The sequence below is a fragment of the Canis lupus genome, chromosome 17 (assembly GCF_048164855.1).
Source record: "Canis lupus baileyi chromosome 17, mCanLup2.hap1, whole genome shotgun sequence".
In the NCBI taxonomy this organism is placed as follows: domain Eukaryota; kingdom Metazoa; phylum Chordata; class Mammalia; order Carnivora; family Canidae; genus Canis; species Canis lupus.
This window is the reverse complement of record NC_132854.1, coordinates 51312194-51324854: the sequence shown is the minus strand read 5'-3', so window position 1 is coordinate 51324854 and position 12661 is coordinate 51312194. Positions and strand designations below refer to the sequence as shown.

Here is a 12661-nt window from a genome sequence, read left to right as displayed (position 1 = left end):
AAACCACTGAGCCACCCGGGCTGCCCCCATCACATATCTTAATGCCCAATGCTGGATAGAATCCCACCCTAAAACAAATATGAGTATGACAGAGAATTGGATAATCACTAACTGTTGAAAAAACTAAGATTATTGATACAGCCCTATAAAATCTGCTTTAAAAACTATGGTATTAAAAGGGAGCCACAAACAATTTCGGCCACCTATTATGAGGTGAGTACATGTATGGGTCTTAATTCGTTTTCTCAGCAATCCCGTTACTAACACCATTTTGCAGCTGTAGAAACTAAGGCTTGGAAGCACTAAATAGCCTTGTCCAAGGTCAGGCTAGCAAATGCCAGAGTTAGGATTTCAAGTCACGTCTGCTGCCTCCTGTTTGGAACTCCTGTCTTTGTACCATGTCAGTCTTTAGTGCTATGCCTCAACATACATAAAGCCATGCTGTCATGGGCTGAATAGAGAGGCAGTCCTTTTAAGAAAGCAAACAACTTCCTCGAGAATGAAGCCTCAAAGCTTTATCTCTTGACTGTCAGACCTACCTATCTATCTGAATGTTTTGGAAGAGCGTGTGCCCGGCTCAGCCATTCCTCCCTTCCCAAAAGAATTCTCCAGAGGGTCTGGCAGCAGAAGGAGGCTGGGGGAAGTGGCTGGGTCAGCTAGGTATGATTGAACACTGTGCCAGTATCGAAGACCTGATAAAAATCTGGGGCCTCTGGGCACTCGATTTTTAAAGTAATCCTGTCAGTTCCCTAATAATAGTAATAAATTAACCAAACAGCGGATTCAGTGGTATTTTATGTCCTAAGGGTATTGCTTTCACACTTCAACTTGATAGCATGATTTATCAAGAGATAAATTACAGCTGGGAATGAATGGATTTACTGATGTCAGAGAGACGACAAGTATATTTCGAAGATGTTACCAGTGATGGGCATATACCTGACAAGCATACTTGAAAATCCCCAAACAAAAAGCTTCTCTTCAAAGGCTGAATAACTTTAATCTTCACTTTAGATGTAGGTTATTGCAAGGACAGAAGGAATTTGATGGTATAATTACCCCGCCTTCCCAAATCATTATGACCTGAAAGTATTAATTACTTTGCTCTTTGGAGATGGGGTTATGTAGCCACCTCAAACCTCTTCTGAAGAGCATCTGGAAGATAAGTAAATAAATGAAGGTGGGGTCATGCTACTGTAAATGAATGTCTAACTGCCTGCTCACCCATCCTCCACTGCCAATCCGTCATGACTGCGTGTCATTCTCCTATGAGTACACATGACGCAGATAGAATTTTACTGTTGGATTTGTTTGCTGAGCAAGACGTCCTCATCCTTGGATGTCAGGGAAGGTGGAATTACTTCCAAGAGGTTGCTCAGAGGAACAAAAACAGAAGTGAGAAAGAGAGCCCGAGTAAAGGGTAGGGATAGCTTGGGCAGAGGTTGAAAACCATCAAGGTCAAGCACAGCTTGCCGAGCTGTGCAAGGTGCTGGTCAGAGAGAAGCTTTGTCTGGACCCTGACAGCAAGATCGCCACCACCGGTGTGCGGGTCTCCCTCATCTGCCCACTGGTGAAGATGCGGCTATCAGTGCCCTGCCACCTGTGCCCATCTGCAGTGCCTCAACACTGTCTTCTACCTCCAGATGAGCGAGAAGAAGCCCACCTGGATGTGTCCTGTGTGCGGCAAGCCGGCTCCCTATGACCAGCTCATCATTGACGGGCTCCTCTCCAAGATCCTAAGTGAGTGTGAGGATGCCAATGAGATCAAGTACCTGGTGGATGGCTCGTGGTGGAGGATGAGGAAGAGGATGAGGAGGAGGGCCCCTGGCCCAAGCAACAGTGTCTCTTCTAGAAGGTCCTGGTGTTGGCTTACTGACTGCTTGTGGCCATCACCACCACCACCACAGACTGGATATTCGACTTTCCTGGTGCTCACCCACACAGAGGAGGCACAGGTGGGTCTTGGGGTACAGAGGGAGGAGTGGGTTTTTTTTTCTTTTTATTGTTGTTCATTTTGTTTTTCCACCCCTTTCCCTGGCTCCTGGCACCTGTACCTCTGGAATCTCCTATCAGAGGATTAAAAAAAAAAGTAAAGTGACCAAAAAATGTACCAAAAAAAAAAAAAAAAAGGAAATGAAACAAAACAGGTTTAGATGAGAGCTCCCTAGAGGTGTGTGAAGATGGCCCCCTCCACACAGAGGCAGACTCACAAGTGTGAGCTGAGAAAGTACTCTGTCTTGTAAATCCACAGATACTTACAGGGCTGTCTCTAGAATGTGATTTTAAGAAAAGGCGTATTAGAAGAATTCTTGGTGAGGCATGGTCTAATGAATGTGTTCTTAAAGTCTTTTTTTTTTTTGAATCTTTTATAAGAAGAATAAAAGTGGGCTTATTTTTGTGGGGAGGAGTGCTAAGGAGTAGGGTAGGATGTGTTAAGGATTAGCAGTACCTTGAAGGAAAAATAACTCCAAGCTTGGGGTATTTACCTTATAAAAGAAACAAATTAAGGCTATGTTGAGCCTTGGACATTTAAAACATATTTTTAAAACAAATTTCAAAGTCTGGGGATTGTACAATTAACAAACATACATTGTATTCTGCTCAACAAATCAAAACAAAAAATTATTAGAAAAAGTAGATGTAGAAATAAGATTTAACTTCAGAAGCAAGCAAGCACATAAGCTCATTAATGAATAGTCCCACTCAAAAACAAATGGGATTTAAAACGCCCCCAGCTTTTGGATGGTTTAAAGCTAGCCATAACTACACAACTATGTACACAGATTAAAGAAAATGGTGCAATGCAGTTTCTCGTTAAATCCCTTTAAAGTTTTACAATAGCCCGAAGCATCTGTCAAAATCCCAGGGAGGTGCTACAAAGGACTATTTTAAACCTCCAAATTCAGGGCACCTGAAGAAGTAAAGGTGCATGCCATATTCCCTCTTGAGGATAAACAGCTTTTCCATATATAAATTGTGAAAGCTGCGATAAACATGTAACACCTTCGCATCACACAGTCTATGTGGATCTCGCTAGACTTGGGTAAAAAAAAAAAATTATTGTAAAAATATTTAAGCTGCTTCATATATCTTTTATTTTTTCTGGCCAAATTTTGAGTAGATTTTTACAGGGAAAAAAAAATCAAGTGTGAGACAGAACTCCTGGACTCTGGGGAGACATCTGGTTTTTCAGGCTGAGTCTCTAAGATGGGACCTCACCATCCTGGACATCTGATTTCCAGGTAAATTCTCCAATAAAGCCCTAGGAGCCAGAGAAGTCTTTTTTTTCTTTCTTTCTTTCTTTCTTTTTTTTTTTTTTTTTTTTAAGATTTTACTTATTTATTTCAGAGAGAGAGATAGAGCTCAAGTATGAGCAGGCAAATGGGCAGAAGGAGAAGCAGACTCTCTGCTGAGAGGGGAGCCTGATGCGGGGCTCCATCCCAGGGCCCTGGGATCATGACCTGAGCCAAAAGCAGATGCTTAACCAATTGAGCAACCCAAGTGCCCCTAGAAGTCATCTTTAACATGCATTCTTCATGCTGTCTTTGAGAGTAAGTCTACAGGGAAACATGAGGGGCAGAGCAGAACTGGGCAGAGGCTTAAATCCTTCTTAAATCTTAAATCTGACCTGAGAGTCAGAGTCGTGGGTGTGGAGGTTGAGTAGGTCCAAAGCAACTGTTGGCCTAGATGCTCTTATGAATACCCACACTTCCAATGGACAACCTGTGCAGTGCTAATAATGGGAAGCGGGTCAATCCAAACTAAGTGTATTCAAATTAAGGTAGACAAAGAATCCAGATTTAGCCATCTATACTATCCATTTCTCCACATTCTGTCAGAAGTAGGAAGATGGGGCAAGGGGGTGAACCTCTCTATCTCTTCTGTTATCACCCTTCCTTTGAGTCTCAATTTAGCCTGAGGGTTAGGAAAAGGGAAACTACTGGTAATATTTATTTTGTACTACCCAGAAACATACTGTTTCAGCTTTTCATCTTTTTTTTTTTTTTTGGACTAAATGACACAATTGTTTTTGTTTTGTTTTAGACAGTGGCTTCAGTTTTTTTTTCTGTCTTCAGTTTGTTAAAGCAGAAGTTGCCATGAGTCACAAACTTGGCCTGTTTTATATTAACATTTAAATGCATTACATTAAAAAAATTATACTGTGGTTATAAACGGGAAAAAATGACACCATTTTTAAGGGAAGTATAATATACAGATTAAAAAAAAAAACATGCACTTGGATGAATTTCTGCGAACTACAAACTGAATATCCCCATTCATGGAACAAACCACTCAGGTGAAGAAATAAAAGGAAATAAAAAGTTACCAGACCCCAGAAACTCTCTTCTTCTCCCCTCCATTCCCTATCCTGACCAGGCTAATCATTGTTTTGATTTCTATTATCACTATTTGGATAGATTAATTTATTTTTAGAAAAAAATTTACTTTAAATAAATGGACTCATACAGTATCTACTCTTTTTTTGTCTGTCTTCTTTCATTCAACACTGACGTGGTGAGAGTCAGTATTGTTGGTAGTAGTAGTTCTTTCATTTTTATTGCTCTAACATTTCACTGGTGAACATGCCACAGTTCACTTATCCTTCCTACTGTGGATGAACATTTGGGTTGTTCATAGTTTTTGCCTGTTATGAATAATGTTGTGTGTATTCTTGTATCTATCTTTTGGTGAACATGTGTACCATCTCTGTTGGTTATATACTTAGGAGTGGAATTGATGGGCCAAAGAGTAAGCATATGTTCAATATTAGTAAATACTAAACAGTTGTCCAACATTTCCACTTAATCATGGCAATTAACTCTCTGGTCTGAGAGTTTGGGTTGCTCTACATTCTCATGACTTGATGTTTTAGCCATTCTGGTAGCTGCAGGAACAGCACCATTTCTGAGGGTATACATTGTATTGTAAAACGTAGTAGAGTAAAAATAAAATAACATATATTTCTATGTTTTGAAGATTAAATAATGTCCTGAGAGAGACAAATAAGTGGATGACCTACCTCACTGGGGAATACTGGTGACAGATCACTTAGGTATGAACACTGTTTTCAGGATAGCTGCTTTTAATTATTCATTAAAAGATGTGGGGATCCCTGGGTGGCGCAGCGGTTTGGCGCCTGCCTTTGGCCCAGGGCGCGGTCCTGGAGACACGGGATCGGGTCCCACCTCGGTCTCCCGGTGCATGGAGCCTGCTTCTCCCTCTGCCTGTGTCTCTGCCTCTCTTTCTCTCTCTCTCTGTGTGTGACTATCATAAATAAATAAATAAAAATAAAAAAAAAAGATGTGCAGAATTGCTTTAAAATGTAGGATTGCAGAATTAAAAAAAATAAAACACTTTTTACTGTATTTTGTGTTTCATGGGCATTTTGAAGAATTGTGATCAATACCTGATTGCAGGCAGTTTGACTATGGGTTAATCTACATCAGCATAAAAAAAGTGCAGCAAAAGGGAGTCTGTTCATATGCTAAAGACTCTGAAGCATTTTCCCTGAAGTAATCTAGATTCCACTGTCATTTATTAATTCACCTTCCATTATTTCCACAAGTTCAAAGTTTCTAAAGGAAGTCCTCATGGTTGTTGTTTTTTTTTTTTTGTTTTTTTTTTTGTTTTTTTGCATTAGAGCTGTTAAAATTTGTTGTTCATGACTCTAAAATATCTGGTTCTGTGCTAACCATGGAGCAACATCTGATCCTAACCATTCATTAGGAATGTATTTGGTGGCCATAACAAATTAATTGGCTAGAGGTAAATCAAACAAAGTCTTTCTTTCTTGCTTGCTTTTTTAGACAGAGAGTATGTGTATATATGTAGGGAGGGAGGAGGTTCAGAGGGAGAAGGAGAGAGACTCCTAAGCAGGCACCATGTCCAATGCAGGGTTTGATCTCATGACCCCTGAGATTATGACCTTCACCAAAATCCAGAGTTGACTGCTTAACCAACTGAGCCACCCAGGAACCCCACAAAGTGTTTATTTCCCTCATATAATGAGAGAGATATATTTGCTGGTTTTAAGACTTATTTACCAGCTGGTTGTGGTTATTTATTGTTCCAGCTGCTCAGCAATATCTTTAAGCATCCAGCTTTCAGTAATTCTGTTGCATCATCCTTAATGCACCAACTTTCACACTTATGCTTGTTGCCTTGTGGTTTGTAAGATGGCTGCTATTCTTCAGACATTACACCCACATTTAAGGAGAAAAAAGAAAGGATGATTCCAGCCTTGTCTTTCTCATTTTTCTGGAAAGGTAAAGAGCCTCTAGAAGACTTCTGCTTCTACCTCTGTATTTCTTATCTATTGCTATGGAACAAATATCCTCCAAAACAGTGGCAAACAAAAACAACAATAATGAGACTACTGCACTCCTGCAATTAGATGAAAACAAGAACCAAATAATTATTATTTTACAATTTCTATGGTTCAGAAATGCCATAGAGACTTAGCGAGATGGGTCTGGCTCAGGATCTCTCATGAAGTCCCAGTTAGGATGTCGGTAGGGGCTACAATCATGTGAAGGCATGACTGGGCTTGAGGATCCACTTCTGAGATGGTTCACTGCCAAGATAGCAGTTGGTAGGAAGACTCACTTACCCACCACTTGGGTATCTCCATGGTCTCCATGTTGTATCCTTTCAACATGGCAGCTGGGTTCCTTCAGAGCAATCCAAGAGACAGTAAGGCAGAGATCACATTTTATAAACTAGCCTTGCAAGAGTCACACTGTCCCTTCCACCTTTTGAAGAGAAAAGTACCAAAGAATTTGTGGACAATATTTTTAAGCCTCACTGCCTTGTTGGTCAAAACTGATTCACTTGTTTAGTGTAATTACAGTGCAATCTGGGAAATGAATTTATCATCAGAGGCTATGCCCATTCTTCCCTTGAAAGAACAGGAGCTCCACTGGCAGGAAGAAAGGGGAAAGAACTACTGGGAATACAACAAGCTCATGAATTTGTATGTAATGGAATTTTTGAGAACTTGACCAATTAATTCTAGAGTTTATCTGAAGGAAAGAGCAGCTTAGAATAGATACAAACAGTTTGAAAAGTAAGGTTTTTTAAGAGTGAGAAGGGAATGACCAGACCTATGAGACTCAAAATAATAAACCAATAATAGACAAATGAATAGAAAACAATGTTTGGTACATAAATAGATGCAAATTTATAGAAAATATTAAAAAGGATAAATTATTTCATAAAAGGCATTGGAAAATATGTGTTTGAGAAAGATTCGATTACATTCTTGCTATACCACAGAGTAAATTCTAGATGAATTAGAGAGTGAAACGTAAAAAATGAAACCACTTTAAGACACTAGAAGAAACTTTAGGTAAATATTTAACTTATCCCAGATGGGGAAGGATTATCTAAGTTTATAAGCAATGGAGTAAATAGCAAAGGAAAAGATTGATTTTAATATTTAAAATTACAAACTCTGTGTCAAAAACATGATAAAAATTTAAACACAAGGAAATTATGTAACATTGATATTTTGATGGGATATATTTGTTAACAAGAAAAATAGCTTTGAATGGCCACGATAGCCAAACTGTGGAAGGAGCCTCGGTGTCCAACGAAAGATGAATGGATAAAGAAGATGTGGTTTATGTAGACAATGGAATATTACTCAGCTATTAGAAATGACAAATACCCACCATTTGCTTCAATGTGGATGGAACTGGAGGGTATTATGCTGAGTGAAGTAAGCCAGTCGGAGAAGGACAAACATTATATGTTCTCATTCATTTGGGGAATATAAATAATAGTGAAAGGGAATATAAGGGAAGGGGGAAGAAATGTGTGGGAAATATCAGAAAGGGAGACAGAACGTAAAGACTGCTAACTCTGGGAAACGAACTAGGGGTGGTAGAAGGGGAGGAGGGCGGGGGGTGGGAGTGAATGGGTGACGGGCACTGGGGGTTATTCTGTATGTTAGTAAATTGAACACCAATAAAAAATAAATTAAAAAAAAAAAAGGAAAATAGTTTTGCTTGAGGTCTATGGCCCTTTCCATGGAGCAAATACTTCAGATTAAAAATAAAACAATGGGAACATATTAATGTATAAGAGTTAATATAACTGATAGTAAAACCTCTATCTTCTCAATAAAATGGGGAAAAAAAAATAAACCTACGATTCCTAGAACAGATAGAGCAAATGGATAATAAACAGGAATAAATGGCCAGTGTTATTAGTAATCATAATGATGAAATTAAAACAAAAATAAAACCTAATGTTTTATCTATCAGATCAAAACCTAAGGCTGGCCAAAATGTGGTAAAAAGGGATTGTCAAACATTGCTAGTCTATAGTCTATGCAAAGCAATTTGATAATCTTCTTAAAGCCTTCAGCATGTTTGTACTTTTTTAATCCAATCACTTTGCTTATAAGAATTCAGTCTAGAGGTGCCTGGGTGGCTCAGTTGGTTAGGTGGCTGCCTTTGGCTCAGGTCATGATCCTGGGGTCCTGGGATCAAACCTCACGTCAGGCCCTCTGTTCAGTAGAGAGCCTGCTTCACCCTCTCTCTCTACCCCTGCTTATGTGCTTTCTCTCTCGCTCACTCTCTCTCAAATAAATTAAATAAAATCTTAGAAAAAAAGAATCCAGCCTAAGGAAATAAAAGAAATAAACTTAAAATCATACATATGACGTAGTATGTTTCAAAATCATTTATAGTAGAAACAAAAAGGAAATTCCCTAAATGTCCTACCATGGACTGTTAGCTAACCAAGTCATGGAATGTCCATATGATGGAATATTTGGTGGTTGTTAAAATGTCTTAATGAATTTTAATAACCTAGAAAAAATGTTCATGATATGATTTTAATTATAAAAGCAACACACATTACTTAAAGTATATGTGATAGTGGATGAATTACGGAATATGTATTATATAAGAATAGAAAATTTGCAAGAAAATAGAACAAAATATTTTCAGTATTTCCTGAAAACTATTTTGGGGAGGTTGTAAGATTATGAAAAATTTGTGTCTTATTTAGATTTGTGAACTTCTGAAGTTTTCTACAGTGCATTGTTTTGTGATCAGAAAAAAGTACTCAGTAAAATCTAAATGGACTATTTTAATCTTATTATCTAATCTATCTTACTATTCTTAGGGAGTTGTAGTGTATGTGTATGTGATAAAGATAGAGAAAAAGAGATGGCGAGAGAGAATTTGTGTACTATAATTCCAGGGAACTTCTGTATAAGAAAATTCTAAAGTCCATTTTGTCAGGAAGTGGTAGATTAAACTCTACAATAGTGCGTTAACTCTTTCAGGTCACTAAGGGACCAATTAGTGCATTATGCTAAGGGGTACTAAATTGTATCCTATTAGCCTGGAGGAGACCAGGCATGTCCCGCAGCTCTAACTCATATCACCACTGGGAAGTGATTCAAATCCGGGAAGAAGCTGGTTCATTGAATATTAATTGAATGGGTGAATAAATGAAGGAAAAGCAAAGAAGAAGCTAACAAGCTAACATTTATTGATTATTTTCTATGTGCCAGAGGCTTCCCACTCATTATTTCATTTAATTCTCATGGCAGCCATATAAGGCCTATGTTATTATTGTCATTACCATTTTGTAGGGAAGGAAACTGAATTTATATCACGGATGTACGCTTTCTTGCCCGTCTTATAGAAAGATGCTGGCACTGGCCTGAGGGAAGTCACTTATTGGCTGTGGTCAGGAGTATGAAATCCCTCTTGGATCCCCAGAGTCTTCTTTCAGGTTGACTGATTCCTGACACTCTACCATTTAAGATATCATTCCTTTTTAGATTGTGGCTTTTCTGAGCATTACATAGTCAGTAGTATCTGAGGGGAGAGCGAGCAGGGGAGAGGTCTGGGAAAGGGAAAACTCATTGGGCTATTGGCCATTGGTACTGAAATAAGGCTAAATTTCATATTACTTTCTGAAGACTATTTTTAATTACAAAGAAAAAGAGTAACATGGAGCAGAGGAGAGCAAAAGATTGCAGATACCTAAGGAAGACAAAAAGGAGGGCCCCACGACACAGGAGATGGGATCTGGATTTTTTTCCTACTAACTGTTGGTGTCACAAGTGTGCTTAGAAGTAATTTCTCCTTTAGTCTCTTAAAGGTGAAAGGCAGGCATTTGCAAGATAGTTGTCTGGGTTGCCAGTGCAGGCACAGTCTGTTTTGGTGCCTTGCAGCAAAGGAAATTGGTTCATAAAGAGAATGTATTCCTCACTCATTTCATTAACAGGAAGCTGTAGCTCAATACATTGGCTAGCCCAGGCTTGTAAGTGGTCCTTGAAACTGACAAAAGAAAACACCATATTAGAGTTAAACCCATTGTTTTCTGGGGATTCTGGGCTAGGGGAAGAGTTAGTTGCTCTGAATATTTCATGTTTCTATTTAGAAGAATTTTTCCATCTGAGAAGGAGCACTTTCCTCCTCAGGTGGAGACACATAGTTTTACATTTTAGACACTTAAAGTTTTGAGAACAAAGTTCCTCATGCCTATAATTTCATCTTTAAAAAAGAGATTTCAAGAAATAAGATGAAACTTCTAAAAGAAACCGTTTTATTCTTTGTTTGCTTCTTAGTTTGGGCGCATTTATATTTAGGCTCCCAAAGAATGAAGGGGGGGCGGGGCAAAGTGTTTTTTTCCAGAAAGAAAATCCAAACTAGTGACATCTTTAAATAGATTTACACTCAAATTATACACTGTAAGTCTACAAGCAACATTATAAAAAATCACCCTTTTGTACTGTGATCCATTGTATGATACCAAAACTCCTGGAGGAGGGAGAAAATAATGATTAGGCTTAAGCAAAGTGAAAAGATATTTTCTCAGCTGGAAGCTGTTAATACTTTAGCTGATAGAGACTTGGAGAATAACTCCTCTGTTGTGTGTTTAAAAAATAAATATACAAGTACTGGAATAATTCACAGGATGAGAAATCACAGGAGGGAGATAACAGCTGAGCATATCTGAAACTGATCGTTTTTCTGCTTATGGGGATGTTGCTCTTTTGCCCTAAGTCTTAGACTGTCAGTTCTTCTGGATGTTGTCTCCAGTCCTCTGGGCCTTGCTGTCTTTGAGTAAATACTATATTGCCAACTCAGCCAAAGGCTTTACATTTTCATAGAAGACAGACAATTATGGGAAACATAGGCAGAGAATTTAGGATGCTAAACTTCCGCCACACTTAAAAATATTAAATATGATTTATTTTCTCATTGCAAAGCAATATAGGCTTATGATAAAAAAAACTTAAGAAATGCAGAGAAGCAAAAAGAAGAATCTGTATAATAATCCTACTCATGAGAGAGAAGCACAGTTAGTAATGGAGTATATCTAGTCTTCTATCTCATTTTCAATCCAACAGAAGTATATTTTGCAAAAAAAAATTCCTCATGTAGTACATATATATATATATTTTTCATCTTCTTGGTCTATTCTTCTCTCCATTTCTGTGAGTAATAGCTAGAAATCTACACTTTGAAATCAGAACCAACAATAGGTAGAATTTGGAGTCTCCTACTTGCATCTGGGTGACACAAGTCTCAATTTCTTCCTGTAATAAATGAAGATGATGTTATCTAGTTTGCAGGGTGGTATGAGGATAATATGATACATAGCAAATGGTCAGTGAATAGCAGCTATTACATGTTTTCTTTCTTTCTCCCTTTTTGTACTTTTGCCATATTGTTGCCTTCCTCTGTCTTTTTCTGGGCTCAGCTGCCCCCATGCTTCCTGCCATACTAGTCTCATCTACAACCATTCCAGAAGCTTTCTTTTAGTCTTTGGTGTCCTGTCTCCCAAGTCACAGCCTTCATGAGGCTGGAAGGCAGCAATTTCACCTAATTGCTCATGTCACCAGTGGTATCCTGTCCTTTAGATATGACATTGACTTTCACAACCATTAATGAAAATTCACTCCCTCACATTTCTCATGTTGTGTAGTAAGTGTGATGTACTTTCCTGATAGTTCCACCTGCCAGGAATGGACACTTAGAACCTTTGGATATCCTCTGAGTAACCTTGGCCATATAGTGTTTATCCTACTTTTCTGCTCCCTCTGTCTACTGACAAATGTCTTTACTGTTTGACTAAAAGTAGCCACAGTTACTAACAGTAACCACATCTGTTACACATTCATTCTTCTTCCTCTTCCCACTCCACTGGCCATTCCTAAGTATGCTTGATATGCTTCTTCCTATCAACCAGACTGATGGCCCAAGGTCTTCTAATTTCTGTGCGTAAAGTTCAATCTGTTCTGCTACCTTGACTGTTATTAGTATGTATTATTATTAGATTTTTTTATAAATCTGCTAAAAGCTAAATAAAATCTTGAGTTGCTCCACATAATATTACTAAAATTGTATGTCACTCAAAAACACACATATATTTTTAAAGATTTTATTTATTTATTCATGAGAGACATAGAGAGAGGCAGAGACATAGGCAGAGGGATAAGCAGCCTCCCCATGGGGAGCCCGATGCAGGACTCGATCCTAGGACCCTGGGATCATGACCTGAGCCAAAGGCAGATGCTCAACCACTGAGCCACTCAGGTGCCCCCAAAATACATTAGACTTTTCCAGATGAAAGGATATGGCTTTCCATCAGGGCATTATTGCCTATATTAAGAAGAAGAAAAAAAAAG

At 38.5% G+C, this 12661-nt stretch overlaps 1 long non-coding RNA gene across 1 annotated transcript in view; it reads right to left on the bottom strand.

Annotated features, from left to right (window-relative positions):
• The window catches only part of LOC140608085 (uncharacterized), a 112043-nt gene that overhangs the window by 26108 nt on the left and 73274 nt on the right, over positions 1-12661 (bottom strand). The gene's annotated exons all lie outside the window — the stretch shown is intronic.